The sequence below is a fragment of the Coloeus monedula genome, assembly GCF_965178545.1.
Source record: "Coloeus monedula genome assembly, chromosome: 2".
Lineage (NCBI taxonomy): Eukaryota > Metazoa > Chordata > Aves > Passeriformes > Corvidae > Coloeus > Coloeus monedula.
The window spans coordinates 31,344,733-31,363,107 of NC_138782.1; positions in this window are offsets into that span (position 1 = coordinate 31,344,733).

Here is an 18,375-nt window from a genome sequence, read left to right on the forward strand (position 1 = left end):
TCATTCGTATGTAAGGGGGGAAGAACAAAGACAGCACTCGCCTGTTTCTTGTGTGATTTTTCAATACCCATTTCCCAATCCCGGCATCCAAAGTAACAACATCCTTTCAAACCGCCCCCTCTTGAAATGCCACAGTCAAACAGCTGCAAATCAAAACACCTTGTAAACAAGTGACTGAAATCCCGTGGGATGCCCGAGGGCTTGGGCACGTCTCAGAGTGATTATAGTTCCTGCTATACAAATTGGAGTCCATGTAGCACAGTTTGTGCCAGCTCCGAGCTCTTGCTTTTTATTTTTAGCCCTGTTTGTCGAGGGGTTCTCATAATAAAAAGAATGACGTTCTGTATCAGTGACACACAGATAAAATTAGATAGCAGCCGGAAGTGATCCTACAACTAATCCTCCCCATTTTTTCCACAAGCTTTGGGATCCTGTGGGCCTCAAGGACAGCTTTTCTCTGTGTGAATTTCACTTCCCATCAGCAGGCAGCTGAAAAATTGGGCTTGCATAGGACTTGGTGCAAAAGAAATGAATGTCATTGTCAGTGCTTATGCCAACAGCTGGGACCATCTGGGACACCAAAGACAACAGTGTCTAGATGTGTACAGCTGATCAGAGGTTGTTTTTAGCAAGCCTTGAAACCTTCTTCCCTTTTTGGGGCAACAAAACAATGTTTTTGCCTTCCATGCATGGAGTTTTGTACACAGAGCAGCTTAAGTCATCAGGGTTCAGTCCTGGAAGCGATTAGTCCCCCAGACATAAGACACCCGCACTGATGCTGAAGATATTATTCCTTTCTTTGGAAGAAGCTGCCTAGGGGAAAGACAAGATAGGAGGTGCATTAGATTGCATCTCTAAAGTAGACCTTCTCTCAGTAGAGCAGGGTCAGTTCTCATTTGTTTTGGCACGTTTTTTTTTTCCCTTCTAAATTTTGGATTGATTTCATTTTTACTGTACTGTAAAAGAAGAAAATACAAGAGGTTAACTGGTCAGCAGATGCTCTCTATTGCTTAGAAACACTGAATTCAATTAGTGCACCTTCAAAGGAAGGTGCAGTTGTTTGCTATGTAATACAAAGGATTTAGTTGTGGTATTAGGGAAAAGAAAGACTGTATCAAAATCAAAGCTGTGAACCTGCAAGACCCGATACTTTTAAGCAGGGTAGGTAAAGGCAAAGGGAGAGGATAGTTATGTAATGTGAACATGGTGTGACACAGAGAGGGAATAAATTTTTTTCCTCCTGTAGCTTGTTGGAGGAGAATGAATCAAGTGCCTGGTCTTGGTTTGTTTTATGTCAAAAATCTGCTCTGGAATGAATTGGTGTATCACTCGCATCGCTTCTTGGCAAGGGGATGTCTTTAAGCCAGAGTGATCAGCTGCAAGGGAAAAGAAAACAGGTGGTTCAAGTGTACAAGTGGATCTAGAGAACAAGAAGAGGGATACAGCTTTCTGCATCCCATGACCTCCCTAAAGACTTTCTCACTTGAAGGAAGGTCACAGGGTTCAAAGCTGTTTCTCAAGTGCAGCTATGTAGCATTGCCTTGATGTCATGCAGTATTATAAACAAGTTATTATTTCATTCAGTGTTTTGGGAAATGATGGGACTGGAACAATACACCCACAGCAGTTCCCTCCCTTATCCCAGAAGACTGTTTAGTGAGTTACTTATGAGCTGTACCTCACTGATGTCTGTCTATCTGTCTGTCTGTGTCTGGTAAAAGTGTGTCTCTGAGGAATTTTGAGTAGGTATGTTGGTGGATTTTATGAAGGGCAGAGAGCTGGGAAGGAGGAGAGGGACATAGATTTGCAGTGTCTTGTGGTTTGATGGATATTTGATGTATGAACATTGGGCTGAGAAGGCCCCAGGGCTTCATAGCTGCAAGCACTGAATGCATCATCGCTCCTTTTTCCACAGATTTGTGCTTCTGAAGCCAGTCACTCATTCACACCTGATGGGATAGCAGAAAAACAGAGTTAAGCAGGGCAGTGTTCCATTCATTTCTGTCTGCTTAGCTCAGGTTCAAGCTAGACCTGGGATGAATACTTAAAAACATAGGAATCATCATAAAGGAACAAGTACTAGAAATGAGGTTCAGCAGGAATGTATGTAGAAATCTGTTTGAAGTCTTAGGCTCTTGCATAACTGTCTCTGGCTAGTTCCCTAAACCCTTTTCTTCTGCTGTAGTCTCCCTAGACCCATTTTCCTTAAAAACATACAAGCAATTTGAAAGCCCTAATGACGCACAATGTGTGTTCTTTGACCTTTGCACAATCCCTGCAAAGAGACTGTCTTTCCTCTTTCTATTTCATAAGCAATGACCATCTGGCCTTGCCCCATCATCCCCAAATATAAAGAAATAGTCTCCCTCCTATAGAGGGGAGGCAGTCTACCAGGTTAAGAAGATAAAGACTGTAACAATATTCATAGGTGGCCTGTTTCAAGGGTTTTGTTGATCAGTAAAGATATGTGTACACTTCAGTCACCTTTTAGCCCATGTTATATTCTTCAGTGATGTCCAACTACTAGATCAAATAATGTAAATGTAGCTCAAGCTATCTTTCTGGAAATACTCCTTGTCTGAAAAAGAACAAGCTATTTCTCCACATCTTATATAGACCAAGATATTCTTGAACTGCCCACAAAGCAAAGCCAGACTGAATCACATGTTTTCCCCAAAAGTTACCCTAAACAAATGAATCAGAAAAACTATTTACCTTCCTTTTTTCCCCAACTCTCACAACATGGACTCTAACCTCACCATTACAGGAAAAACTGCTCTTCCCAACTGTGTAGATCAGTAAGAGACTAGGTGTTGCTCTCTAAATGTAACTGATCCCATAACACTAGCCCAGATCTTTAAGGTTACCTTGCTATCTAGTCTAACCTCAGTATGTGTCCAAGGGGCATAGTTCCCTAAAAATCAGATATGTAAATATGATTAAACATGGCCCATAGCATCTGACCTTAGATAAATTCCTGTCCAAATATTCTGCCTGCTCACATGACCCAGTCCATGCTGGGATAGGACTGGTGGACTGATATTCCCAGCCCTGCCCTGCATTAGCTTCTGATGACCTAGTTCTGGATAACTGAAGATCTCACCTCTTCCTCAGCACAAAAATACTCTTGCATCATTTTGAAATCCTGTTGCAGCCACTGAAGAGTTCACATAAACCAGTACTGTTTGTAGTGACCTCTTGCTTCCATGTAAAATAGTGGTCAGAGCATTTCATGCTAGCAGTAAACCAGAAGAATTTACTGGAATGGGATTAAATTTGTTTTCAAAGTGTCTGCAGAGCCAAATCAATTCCAAGGGTTTTCTGAGCTGCTGAACAACCAGAGGCAATCATTGCACTTCTCTGCTGCCAGTTGCAGCCTTTTACTTCTTCTGGACAGGAACTGTCTTCTACTCTGTATTTGTGCAATTGCCAGTGTTGTGGTGTGGCACCTCATTGAACCCTCTGCATCAACAGGATGGCCTTGGTGAGCCTCGACTTGCAAGAGAGCCAGCAGGACACCCCTCCAGCTGATCTCCCGCCTGCAATACCTGTGGGTGAAATACAGGCAAATGCACTTGAGTTAGACGTACATCTGACGCCAACTGCATCTGGCAACCACTCTGGCACTGCAGAGGACTGCCCCAGGATTTCTAGTTATTTTTAATTCAGCATCAGATTGGACCCAGTTCCTCCTGGTTAGAGATCTTTTTGCAATAACAAAGTAAGATTACATGAAGAGCTTAAAAAAGAATTTCACCCCTTCAGGGCTAAATTACTTCCACTTATACACAACTGTCATATCTTTAAAGGGCAAACCCAGAAAGCTAACACTGAAAAATATAACTCTACAACTGAGATTATCTGCCTGCCTTCTCTAGGCAATCATGTCTCATATCTAGAAGGTCTTTCATAGCAAAACCCAAAATTCAAGCTAAGTAGATGGAAGATTTATGTACAGAGTAGGAAACAACAGCTTGGGAGGAGGTGTATTTGATTGCTGGAGCCAGTTACAAAGACAAACCTCAAACACCATACGACTGCTGTTCCATAGCATCTCACTCAACGTCTGGTAAAACCACTCCATGTTCACCCAGACTTTGCAAACTACAGCTCACCAGCTGAGAAAGGCATGGTGATGTGCATGTTATAGAAGCATCTAACACTGGCAAACAGTTCACTTCTATATCTAGCTCAGCATCCATTCCAGACATTTTATAACTGAGTATTTTTCATGAAGCAATAATTGGAAAGTGGGAATAATGATACCCCTCTGTACCAACTTACCTGTCCCACAGGAGGTCTCCCGCTGTTCAGTTCACATTTAGGGAATTTAATTAGGAGCCGAGTTACACAGGAACATGAAGAGGCCACACCTTCCCTATACTTTCTGTGAATATTCCCACTCATATGATGAGAGAGCAGTCACATAGTGGCTGCATTCAGCCCTGATTATATACCTGGATTAATAATTGAAGCACTTAACCCCAGGGGCAAATGGATTTCCCTGAAGAACGCAGAAATTATGGAGGGGGGAGCTCAACATGTCAAATGTCCAGAAGTGGAAGTGCTCATAGACCTTTGTTCAAAACTTTTCCCTTCAAGAACATTTAACTCTCTTCAGAATTATTGTCTGTTTTCCTCTCAACCCCTTTTCAATAATGGAATGGAGAAAAGTGGAAGAGGAGAAAGGAAAGATGAGGAAAAGAAACATTTTTCACTGGGTTGGGGGTTTTGTTACATTAAAAAAAACCAATTAATTTACATAGAAAAGTCTGAAGATTTCAGACTTTCATCCAAAAAAGGGCAATTTTCATATTTTTTTTCTAGTTCTGCCTATAGAAAATATCCCCTGTAGGGTTTTTTGGTGGTTTCTTTTTCATTCTTTTCATGTGAGGTCAGAACCCAGCACTGCATTGTCTTCAGAGAGCAGCACACTGAGACCAGTGACTAACTGGTACCTTGACAAGAGTCCCAGCCCATTCTTCAGCCACAATTGTATCTCACATCTCCAGCTGCTGTAAATGCTTGGGTGTAAACTTAGAAACTTAGGGGGCATTCCTGTCTCCCTACTACATTCATTCATATGCAGCTATACCCCTCCCAATGAAGTCCCAAGATTTAGAGAGACTGAATTGCTTTAGGCCTCATGGGTTCATTCAGTCAGATACAATTTATCATTTAACCCTTTCAGGAGATCTACCAGCAGCCAATCTTGGCTTAATTTTCTCGTTCTTAGAACTGCTGAGTAGAAAGGTCAAATAGTGTGAAATACAAGAAAGAGCAAGGGCCGTTTGCTTGATTCTGACTTTTTTCTCAAGAAAGGGAGATTCTTGCAATTGGCATTGTGGTTCAGGATGCTCAGGGTGTGTAACCTTCTATAACTGCTGCAGTCTCTGGTTAAAAGGGAGGATAGAGTAGCTGCCTGCTCTGCTGTGTTCATTGACATTGCTTCCTGTGAGGTTGTCTCTGTTCCAGAAGGAGCCTGTAACTCACTGATCAACAGAGAAATTAGGTTGGAGTGGCTGGGATTCTCCAAAAAAAGTTAATAATTTTCCAGTATGACTGTGGCTATCCAGAAATCCAAGAGAGTGGGACAGCACACATACAGAGACCATCTTCAAGTGCATTTGCACCCAGGACTCCAGCCCCTTTGGAAACAGGTGTGATTGCCCCATATGCATGGCTCAGAGTTGTCACTGGGGAAATGCTGCACCTCCCCAGCCTCTGATTCTCCCACATGATATGACACCCATTCCCAGTCACAAGGAATGAAACAGCCCTGGCAATTGTTTGGTACCAGCAGCTGAACTGTTTTGAAAATCTAGCCTAAAACTCCCAAAACAAAGCTGAAACCACCAAGGCCTGGATCTTCAACTACATGGCTTTCTGCTGAGCTCACTGGCATCCTTAAGAGGTTTCCCACTGATTTCAATGAGTTCTGTGGAGGAAGTTTTAGCTAAAACAAAGCATAAAGAGGTTGGGCGGAGGTCTTAACCTGATACCATCCAACCTTAGATATTTGAAGTCCCATCCACTGCTGTAGTCAACTAGGGTAATGTGCCACTCCAGAGAGCAGGTGAAATCATATCCTTCCATCAGCAGGAGGCTGGCATGAGAACTGAGGTTTAGGTCTTCCAGTCAAGGGCCTTACATCGGGCAGTCCTCCTGTGTGGTCTTACACGGTTCATTTTCTGTGTCACTCTTGGCATCTCGGAGGTAAGGACAGTTACACTTCCCTGTTTGTACCTCTTGGCAGCTCTGAGATAAGGACAGTTTTATCTTCTCATGTGTAAAAAAGTTGGTGGTCTTTACAAAGGAGAGAAGTGATTATACTTCAGCAAAACAAACCCCCTGTCAAAGGAGTGCATACAGATGGACTTCTGTCTCTTCACCCTCTCTTCTCGTCCAGTACAACCACATTACCACACTACCAACTGACTCGAGCATCCTAACTATTGTTCATTCATATTTATTTCAGCTCCAAGCAGTGTTTAGTCTAGAGGCTAAGAGCTCTCTGCAAGATGGGTTCAAGTAGATACACAAAGAAAGGCAGCTGAGCAGTGGGCCTGTTTCCCTTCTAGCAGCTTTTGTTATGATTTTAGATGTGAAATCCACTGACAGGCTGGAGACTGAACTGCCATGCTGAACTGCCTTGTTCACTGATTCGAAAATCTTCTCTCTTAAAATGAGTCAGACCAAGCCCTTATGACATTATCCCATGATCCAAAGAGTGACTTCACATTTGGTCACAAGAAGAACAGCATTTTTACTTTTTTTTAGCTACATGGAACTGGGAAGGCAGTTTCAGGCAGTGACTCTATTCAACGAATGATACACAGTCATCACTGAAGGAACTTTCCATCTCTCTGTGAATTACCAGATGAAGCAGCCTTTTCTAATCCTTGTTCTAGCCTTTAAAGTCAGGAGACTTAATTTTTTTTTAATTCTCTGCCAAAATCTATTTTTGAAGCTGTTATTGCAGTAGCTGCCAGATACAAGGAGGCAAGTACCTGCCCCCATTTGTCTAAGAGAATCAGTGAGTGGGATCACACAGGAATAGACTGAATCTCCCAAATGAGGCTCCTGAAGCACCGTGCAATCATTAGTGAGTTAAATCCTTTCTGAGTTAGTGTTAAGTCCCTTTTGCTGGTGGAAGGCAGAGAAAGACAGGTACAGCAAGGGGCAAAAGGCATCTGCAAAGAGGACTTTTCTCCTTGAAGAACAAAGGGATTGAAGGTGTGTCTTGTAGATAGTGCTTTACTCAGGTTGATGTTGTCACTAGGAGTCTTTCCATTGATCTCCTCAGTCATCACAAACATCATAATTAGAGCCTGCTGAATAACATTGACAAACGGTGTATCTGTTCAGCTACTTACTTTCTTTGAGATCTCTTCCAACCTAAATGGTGCAATGAATCCACATACAATTCTGCTGTCAGTTTTGAGTAACTTGCTCATTAGTTTAGAGATTGCAAAGTAGGAAGGGGCCAGTGATATCATTAGTCTGAGCTCCTGCATACCATAGGCTGCAGTTTCACTCTGAATTGCTTTTTCTTGGAAATGCAGAGTGACTTTCAGGGAAATTTTTTTTTTTTAATACTGCAAATGAATGGAGAAATCTACCAGAAGCCTTACATAAACTGATTAATTACTCTCACTTCTAAAATATCAAGGTTTTTCTCTAGTCAGAATTCATCCAGTTTCAGTTATCAAATCTCTGGTTTTATGTCATCACCAAGAGACTGTGATCAAGTCAACCCTTCACATGACCTCTGTTTGAGCAGATTGAGCTCCTGGAGTCTTTCACTCTAAGGCCTGCTTTCTAGTTTCTTAATCAGCCCAGTATCGCTTCTCTGTACTTTTCCCAATGTGTTATCATCCTTCTGGAATTATTCACAAATAACTTTTTCATTAGTCAAGCCGTTCTTCAGATGGTTGAATAATATTTGTCTGATGAATTTAGAGTAACCTTCCTATTGTTTAGTTATATTATTTGTGAGTTGTTAATGTGGACAGCTGCAGAGGTCTCTTTTCCTACAGCTCCACTGGCCATGGAAGGCATTTTCATGCCTTGTTAATCCTTCTTCTGGACAAGCCCCTGTGCCATCTGCCATTGATCCCAGCTGTGCTACAGGGAGACACCAACATGCTAACTTGTAAAAATGTTCCCGTGCCTCAGGATGGAAAAGGACATAAAACCCAGCTCCTCTTGGGTTAGCTCAGTTCTTTTCCTGGTTTCCAGCAGATTGCCAGAATCTTTTCATATGCAAGAAATTCTGGAAGAGATACTATACATCAACTGTACTCCTGAACTGTGGATCTTCTAAAAGGAGGGGATGTGTATCACTCCCAGAAGCTCAAATGTCTGCTTCAATGGATGCTAGTTACTGTATCTAGTGCTGTCTAACCTCTCAGACCCAGTGATTTGTCTCAATTGCCAGGCTCCATGGTCAGTGACTGACATGCTGGGTTATTTGTGAACAAACAGAAGGCTGGTGTGACTTCTGGGCAAAGTTTCAACACTGTAGAAGGCTGTCCTCTCCCCAGAGTGTCCTCAGCCATTCTGATTCACATTTGAAAAAGGTAGATGCCCACAAGAAAACTGTATCTATGTAACAAAGACACAAATTTTAGCTCAGCAGAGTATCCAGTCCCTCTGGATTTCAAATTAACGTGGTTCCCTTCTCCTTGGCTTGCCATCATTTGCTGCAATGAAGCAGACTCAGGAATTTCCCATTTAGCTTTTTGTTAGAAAGCCACCTGTTCAGTTTCATGTTCTAGGCTTCAGCTGAACTCTCCTTTCTTGCCAGCTTGTGTTTCCACTGGACACACAGCTTGGTGAAGAAATAGCCCCTTCCCTATCCTGTAGCCTCCCCTGACCCTGCTGCAAACAGATAGGCAATTGTGGTTGTGTTTGCTCTCGGTCTTCCTGAAGCCTTTGAGGTACTGCAGCCTCAACTCTTCCCTGCTACATGATACTCAAATCCCACCAACCTCATCCCCTCCAAATGAAAATCAAGTGATGGGAAAGCTCATATCCTTGTGGCTCTCTTCCTGAGATTTTGGACTCTTGCAAGCAGCTCTCAGTGCTGTCAGTATCATAAGAAAAAAAGCCTCTGCTACTTTGAGCTAGAAGATCAGAAAGCCACAGCCACCTTCAGGCTTTGATCTTGAGCCAAAGCCAAAGCCAAAGCCAACCTCCTTTATTCCCCAGACCTTTTAGTTTTGGTTTGATAGACATAAGGGCTCTTCTCTGTTCTTTCCTTCTCTCTGTTCCCTGTTTTCAGCCTCCTCACACTCCCCAGACCTTGGCTGGAACCTTATCATCCCTGTAGGAAAAGGTGTGTATGAACTTCTGCTCCATAGGTCACCAAGGTAATGCTGGACTGAGGGAGTCTGGGTGATGGGCTTTTCTGTCAATGTTTTCCACTACAGGAGGTGATGCACACTGTCCTGGTGACTGAAAATGCCCAAGAGCAAAGGGAAGGGCTACAGCAGACATCTGGGGCCAAAGGAGAAGCAATTTGTTAACCAAGTATAGCCATAAATCTTCATTTGGAATAAGGGGACAGCAAACAGCAAACTATTTCTAGATTATCAAAGTCAATTCAAACATGTCACCTACTGGACCGGAGCTTGGAGCCTTGAGAAAGATGGGGCAGATGACACTGAAGAAACAGGAAAGATGAGCTTCCACACTCCACAAGGATTTCTTGTAAAAGATGGTCCCTCCCTCACCTCTGCTGGTGTCTGGACTTTATGGCCAGTGTCCTCAACTCTACTTTGCCAAAAGCTGAAGAGAGCAAGGCAGAGGGCCTGCAGAGTTTCCCGTTAAGCTCTGTGAGAATAGTCTTTCTTGTTTTGCTTTGAAGAAGGAAAATATTTCAAAGCAGCAAAAGTCAGGCTTTTTAATGTGGAAATCTTGACTCTGCCCTCCTCTACCAGAGCCTCCATCATGGGATGCTGAGCAAATAGGGCACATGTTTAAATGTACTCCCTAGTATGGGCTGCTCTAGCTTCAAATGTAGTGGCCTGCAGTTAAGAGGTTCTGAGCAACCGTCAGAGTTTCAAAATATTGAGTGGTCAGCACTTCTTGCTCTTCATGTGCCAGTTTCTTGACCTCTGAGGAAACCTTGGGAGTGATGACAGAGCGGATGGTGAGCCATTTGCCCTGGGTAGGGGAGGTGGAGGATGACTCATGACCTTACTGCACATCTCAAGGTAGTGCAAGTCACTGCTCGTGAGCTGCAAGTGAGCTGTAAGCCCTGAGGAACTTTGTGTCCTCCAGATCTGATGGAACATAAGAAGGTAGAATTGAGGGGCACATCTGAAGTACTGCCATGAATCTCTCTGTGTCTCAGAGCTTTTTCAGTCTGTTCACCTGAAAAGGGGGCAAAAGAAACCAAAGGAAAGGAGAAACCTACCTAATACCAAGGCAGGTAAATGTTCTTTCATACTTCTTAAGTGCCACTGAAGGCAAAGTTTTATCATTGCAAAACCAGCTTCTATTTGTCTAATCCTTCCCTAACATTTATGGTAGATCACATTTACATTCCAGTTCTTCCTTCAAGCTTTGTCACAGGGATTTGGGCAGGAGTTCAAGTACCTGGCAGCTGGAACCATGCCCCTACTAAGCCACCTAAAGACTGACATTCCAGGCCTCCTCTCATGGAGAAGAGCCTTGCTCCCCTAACTGAGCTTCAGCATCCTGAGTACAAAGCCTGTCAGATTTCATTGTTAACGAGTGAAGAAATAAATTGGCTCTAATTATTCTATGAAGAGCTTAGATGGAATTTTACAGGAAAGAAGCTTTGTTCAGAGATTATAAGAGGAGACTCTGAGCCAGGATTCCCAGGTTTTATTTCTGGTTCTGCCCCTCATTCACTGAGTAACTCTGAATTCTGAATGTTATATCTTGTTTTCCCTTCATCTGTAAAGAGGGGTGGTGATATCAAACTTCCCGGTGTAAGTGTTTCTAGGCATAATTAATTAACAGCAGTGAAGCAATCTGAGTTTTCTGTTGGAAGACACCATAGTAATAATCTAAGAAATATTTCTAGCTGCTTTGGTATTTAGCATTCTCATTCTTTTTCATATGTAGAAGACAGCCCTCACAGAGAAAACAGAGCTTTCAATCTCCTAACTGGTTACTGGGCATTAAGGAAAACTAGTGTTTAATTGGGTCGTAAATTCACTGAAATTGCATTTCTTCTCAGGCAGTGAAGAACAGACAGACTTTTGCTCAACTACTTGTTAGTCTAAAATTTTCAATCAATTGATTTATGCAAACAAAACTTTTTGCAAATTCTGTGACTTTTGTTTGAGTAGTTTGCAAATTCACTGTGGCTTTTGTTTGAGTAGTTCCTGCTTGCAGAATGATTGGCCAATCAGTTCACATAGTAGTGTGTCTGCTCCTTAAGTGGATAATGCTCAGGCTCCCAAATACCTTACAAAACCTTCCAAATACTCAGGTTGCTTAGGTTGGAAGGGACTTTGGGAGGTCTTTAGATTAACCTCTGGTTCAAAGGAGAAGGTCAAATGAAGGATGAGGATAGGTTGCTCAGGGCTTTCGACAGTTGGGTACTGAAAACCTTCAAGGATGGTGGCTGCACAACCTCTTTGGGCAGTATTTGGCTGTTCTCATGGTGAAAATGCATTTCCTTAAAGCCAGCCTAAACATCTTCCATTTTAATTAAGGTCTATTGTCTCTTGTCCTCCCACAATGCCCTATGGTGAAAAGCCTGGCTCCATCTTGTTGATAATTTCCTTGTAAAAGCTGTCAGGCTGCTGGTTGTCTCCTTCAAAGCCATCTCTTCTGAGGCCAAACAAATCCAGTTCCCTTAGCCTCTCCTCAGAGGGCTCTTGCCCTCAAATCTCTTGGTGGTGTTTGCTGAACTTGCTCCAGTGTGTCCATGTTTTTCTCGCATTGGGGATCCAAAACTGGATTTGGTACTCCAGTGCCATCCGAGTACCTAGGGAAGCTGGATAAACACATCTGTCACCCTCCTGGCTGTTCAGCCTTTGGCTTCTTTTGCTGCCAAGGCACACTCCTCACTCACACCCAGTGTGCTCTCTGCCTGCACACCCAGATCCTTTTCTGGAGAGCTGCTCCTCTCCCCATCAGTCCTAGCCCGTACTGCTGCAGGGGCTCTTCCTTCCCAAGTGCAGGATTTTGCATTTATCCTTGTTGAATTTCATAAGGTCCCTCTCAGCCCATTCCTCCAGCCTGTCCAGGGCACTTTGAACGGCAGCTCTGCACTCAAGCATATCAACTGCCCTCTAATACTTTGATGTTGTCTCCGGACTTGATGAGCAAGCACTCCACTGTCTCATCCAGACAACTGCTAAAGATGTTTAAACAGGACAGGCCCCAGGACAGACTGCTACAGTACCCAGCCTGTTACCAGCCTCCAGGTAGGGCATGACATATATTTGGTCCTCTCCAAGTCTGACCATCTAAACCAGTATTTTACTGTCTGTTAGTCTACCCACCCAGACCATAACATCCAAACTTGAATACAAGAATGTTGTGGTAGGCAGCCTCAAGCCTTGCTAAGGTCATGGTAAAATGCCTGCCAAGAAATCACATATGGATAAGCACTGCATATATTATATTTACCTGTATGTGTGTGCATGTGCAGGCCCTTTTTGAAAACAGGCTTGTGAACTACTGCGTATAGTTTAAAAGTCAGTCAGCATGGTAGTGAATTGAATTTGTGTCTTAGAATTCCACTTCTTAAACATGTGCTCTGTTGTCTTTCACTTTATGGTTTTCTGGTTTACCTTTGACTGGGAATTTTTAAAGCAACCGTCCTTGTCCTTATATCCAACTCCAGCTATGAGTCAAATGGGTCTCTGCATTTGAATGATGATCTACTTCTAATTGTAAGTCATTCTCTAAAGTTTTTCTTTCCCGTAACTTCAAAAGGAGTTCCAATCTTTTTAACCTCTGCATTCCCCAGTAATGTCAAACATATGGTCTACAGAAGATACAGACCACCAATAAAACCATGGGAAGCTCATGGACTGAGAGAAAGGATGTGAGTGAGACACTCCATGAGAACAGGATTGATTACTCCAAGCCTGTGTAAGCTTGTCAACATAAGCAGCATGGATCTCAGGCACTGTCCATTCTGTGTATATCTAGGCTTTAAACCAGATCTCCAGCTTCGATCCTCACATCCTTGGTACTGATGTTCAGCTCTGTCCTGTGCCCATCATCTCATCTCCTGTTGTTTGGAATTGTAGCACACGGAGTTTTCCCCCACAGCTGGGAAATGGAAGCTGTGTGTGCTCATCATCATCTCTTCTTGCTAGAAACATGATTTTCTTAATGAAGTTAAGAATTTGCTCTGAGAGCTTCTGGGTGCAGAGTGAGGCCATGCATGGAGGAAGCGGAAATGTGGCCATTTTTTAACTGGTTTGGGGAGTTCACTCCCTGTGAAAACCTTGAGCTATTGAAGGAGGATGTTGCCTAAATGAACTGCTCAGATGCAAAATTGGAGCCATCCTCTGCAGTACCTCAGTGGGTGCTGCTGAACTCAAATGCAGCCACACTCAAGACCCTTGTTAATGGACAGTGCAATGTTACTTATGCCATGCTGAGGTGTGTACTGACCTATCCCTAGCTGGAGAGATGACTTTCTGAACATCTGGTTCCTCTGTTGGAGATCTCCCATCCAGGTACTGAGTGGCTAAAAAGTTATACACAAAGGCTGGTGGCGGAGCAGCCAGGACTGGTGCCAAAAGGCAGGCCTTATCTCTCTGTACAGTAGACAAATTTCCAAAATCCCATGTTTGGGCAATTTTTCTAGCTTCCCCGCCTTGGACAGTGCTAGGTATGTAATTGTACCTTAGGCCAGATAACTTACAGGGAATTGTTTTTTCAGACTGGCCTGTCAACTCATGCCATGTTGGGCAGTGTGGTGGAGATGCACATGTCCACAAGTCAGGCAGCCCTAGAGCAATGAAATAAAGCAGGGGAAAACTACCATATGTGAAAAATGCAGAGGCTGCTATTTGTGTCTGACACAGCCAGTGCAGCTTGGGTGAGTGGACGGCTAGATGTTTTTTCTGGCTGATCTCCGGCCCAAAGTGCACAGATGACCTTTCTTTGGGAGCCACCTTCTCCCAACAGTACTCATGTGAATGTTGTGGTAATCATTATTTCCATTTGCCAAGAGGTGCAGTAACTAGCCTAACTAGCCCAAATGTGGAGGAGCCCAATCCTGTGACGCCTAGACCCCTGAATTTTCTGTGCAATTAGACAGAAATCCTTCCTTTATCAGCTCTGTGACAGCGTTGGTGACAATCAGGCAGTTGCCTGTAATGAGCCCTCTAAAGCCCCAGGCTGAATTTACTGTTAGACTTTTGCGCCTTGTTTTCTGGCACAGAAAATCCATCCTCTTGTAATGATCTTAAGTGTGAATGTAGGTACCGCGGCCTGCTTTTTTATGCCAGGGTCATTTACCAAAACTAGGTCCTGTTGGAGTAGGAAGGGAGGCAGTCTCTTTGTGCAGCCTTCTTACCCATGCAAGAATGTATTTGTGTGGTGTAATCACTGTCTTGAGCCAGCTAAACCTCCTTCCCTTCCAGGATGGCATCTGCACCTCTAGGTCAGAGACATTATTTTGGCAACAGCTGAGGATGTTTCCTTGTGTGTGGGGAAAGGTGCTGCTCTTTACATGGTGGGGCCTTGTGACTGCTGTGAAGTCAATTTTGTGTACCTCTTTGGACCTGGAGTAGTGACAGCCAGGAACTCCTGAGAAGCCACAGGGCTTTGACATGCTGCGGACAGCAGCAGGCTTGGCCTGAGATGTGTCCCACATCAGGAGTGAGAAGAGCCCCTTTTGCCCTGGCTGTCGGCAGAGTGTCTGAAACACAGAGCCCAGCCAGTGTTGCCAGGGCCTCACTGCTCACCCAGGACCCATGAACTCTGATCACTTCAATGAAAATAATTTGGTGCAATCAACAGAGAAGTGGGGTTTGCAGTTACCAAACCCACCTGCACAGACACACGTGCTCCTGCAACCATGGTCTTTGTGCCACAGTTTCAGTAAGTGAGCAGACAAGCCTGCTTGCAAGACAAAGTGGTGTGTCAGCTGGTGGGGATGGCTACAAATGTGGCTTTCTCCGGCTCTGCTCAACAAGACCTCCTCCTGCTGCTTGGAACAATATGTGGTTACCACAACATGACATCTAGTTAAGAAAACAAAGCCAAGCACAATCCACCCAAACTTCAAAACTTCCCTCTCTCCTTCAACAACAGATTTTTCTTATCAGGTTCAAATTATTTGCCAGTGAGTGCTGGAAAAAGCCATTGCTCTGGTTTGGCCTGTATTTATTTGCTGCACTGAATCAATAGAAGGTGTTTCTGGGAAATGAACATCAGGGGGTGCAAGAAAATGACATTGTCCTGGCTTAATTTACTAATTAAGGCTAGCTTATTCAAGAGTTGGGCCATGGTGATGGGTATTTCATACTACTCCATTGCAGCTCCTCTTCCTGAGCTGATGTGCCCAGGTGGCATGCTGTAATTTCTGGTTTTGGTGAACTGAGAGCAAAATCCCAAAACCCACAGGCAGCATTACCCAGCCTTTGTGGGCAGCTGGCTGGGTCACCTCTCCACATCCCAGCCCACAGGTGAGGTACACTGGGAGAGCAGAGACAGACACTTGGTACTTGTGCTTGCTCTTACTGTTGTTTTTGAGGAAGTCTGCTACACGTTTGCAATGGAGCCAGGTAGTGGATGGATGTTGTACAGAACTTCAGTCTCCCAGTCTGTCAAGCTTGAAAGTTTTTCCAGCTTTCAATTTTGTCTAGAGTTTCCTTCTTAAGACTCCCCCCTTCTTCAAACAGAGCCTCAACTCTGGCTGGGTCCCAGAGATAGATACCAAATGGTGCTTTTTTCCCTTTCTTTTGCTCTTTCTTCCTTCTCATGAAGCTGGCAGACTCTCCAAACACACATCCAACCAACGCACAGTGCATTCGAAAACAGGCCATCTGGCTGAGCACTCCTTGAGAATGAGAAGACAAGAAAAACAACCCTCTTGGAGCTGGCAGTCGAAAGGCAGGCAGCCCGTACGTGGACTTGATCTCGTGGTGCAATCCAAGAGCTGTCCAATCCAAGGGCATTGCAAAAAAGCTCCTTCCTAATGAGCAGAATACGGCTGTCTCCAGAAGCGGCTCCAAGTCAACAATTTGAGTGGGATGCTGTAACTCTCCTCGCTGCACATGTGCTCATTAATTAAAGCCACTTTGGAAGATGCCCCGGACACCCCCGCCAGGGCTGCCAGCCTACCCTCCCCGAAATCCTGCTTGCTGCTTTGCAGCCCCCTGCTGGGCCCGGAACTGCAGAGCCCCAGGAGAAGGACGGGGCCATCAGCGTCCCGCTCTTAACCGCAAAGGGGACCCGTTGCGTCACCGGTGAACAGCTGCGGGGGGAGCACAGCCCTGGGAGAGAGTTGCACTCCATTTGCTTTGCCATCATTTTTCTCCCCTGAGCCAGAGTGCTCCAGGCACAAAACCACTCTGGGCAGGTCAGCAAGCGTCAGGGTCTGAAGCAAGCTGAGCAACCAGTATTGCAATGCTTCCCTATTTTTCTGGTGGCTAAGGACTGGATTCACTAAATCAGGGTGGCTGAAATGAATGCAGACCCATTAGAAGCCAATCCATCAACAGCAGAACAGGGAGCACTAATTTCTTAAATTTTTTAAGTTTGAGAAATTACATCACATTAGGTAGAGAACTTCTGGAAGTTGCTGGCCTGGAAGGCTGCAGACGCAGAGAGCATCAGTGGGCTCAAAATGGGATTAAACAAATTTGCAGGCAACAGGTCCATAAAACGACACTAAAAGGAACAGGCAAAGTGTGTAATCTAACATCCCAATCCAGTAAAGGTGAATCCTGAGAAAACAGCAAGGAGAGGGAAGTGTCCAGGTGTGTGTGTGCTCCCTAGACCCTGCCCTAGGTGGGAGCAGAGTGCTGGGTGGGGAGGACCATTACTCTGCCCCAAAGGGCCATTCTTCAGTTTTTATTGTAGGATTCAGTCCCTGTACCAGCCCAATCTGAAGGTCATATGAACAGATTGTTGCCTCTTTAAATTACCAGAAGGAAAGTAGAATCCAATTTTTCTCTGAAAGCTGAATTTGTGGAACATGTTTCTGTGAATGTTAACAGTCATAAACCCTGGCTTAATCTGTTTGCTCTCCCAGTCATTACATTTCACACAGTGACAGAATGATTCATTTGACTCTTTATCTTCTTATTTGGGATCTCCTTGTTTCTGCATCTTCCCCCCTAGTACTGATGAGAGCAAGAACAGCTCATAGCTACATCTCAGCTATGTGTGTGTGGCTTCCCAATGGCTAGTTACAGCTCTGCAGCTCCAGATGGCACTTCCTCAGGTTTCTGCCATGGCATCTTGCATGCCATTGTGTTTCCAAGGTCAGGGGCTAAAACTCTTGATCTTTTGACTTTATTAATTCAAGAGTAAGGTTCTGTAAGTGAAAAATTGCTTATCTTGAAAAATTATGAGAAAGCATGTACAGCACCAATGCAGATGCTTGGGAGCTCTGTATTTCTTGCCACTAAGTTATCAAAGACATTCAGTGCCTGTTCTTTTTATCAATATGCAATTTAGTTGTCCCCAACCAACAAAGGTGAGGTCCAAAACTGAGATTTTTGCATCATTTTCTTTCTAAACCCTCTGCTTTATGAGGTTTAACAATTACAATGACATGTTCCTAAACTGGAAAGAATAAAAACCAGGGATTTGATGAAGTCAAATATGCCCCTTCTTTGGTGCTGACTGAATTCAAACACAGGTGGTTAGTTCAGAAAAACCTGGGAGTGACAGGGGACAGGGAGCTGTACTAAATCAGAATGAAGTGCAGCAGTGCAATTTCTAAATCATACCAGAGAGAATATAAATAGTAACTGGGAAGCTTCAGTGTGGAAAATAATGGGGTAAGTGGCAGGATAAATTAAAAGGGTTGTCTGTGTGATCGAATCTATTCCTTTGCTGTCATGATATCCCACAACTGATAAAGATCTGTCTTCAAACAGTTGAGCTTTTTATTCCCATTGCTTTTCTTTGGAGGTTATTCTGAACTTCACTCTGCTGTTGTTTTGAAAGTTTCTGCAAGTCTGGAGCCTCAATTTATTTATGACCAGTGTATGCCCATTTTGAGATCTTTCTTTTTATAAACTCTAACCTGCTATTAGCCACATTTAGTGAAGGTTTTAGGGCATAATTAATCCCCTACAAATATGTGTGTTCTGTTATGCTAACATTGTCCCTTTTCTTTTTTATTTTTAACTTACAGGAAAGCAGAATAATATGCAAAACCAAGATGAAACATGTTTCAGGTCTACA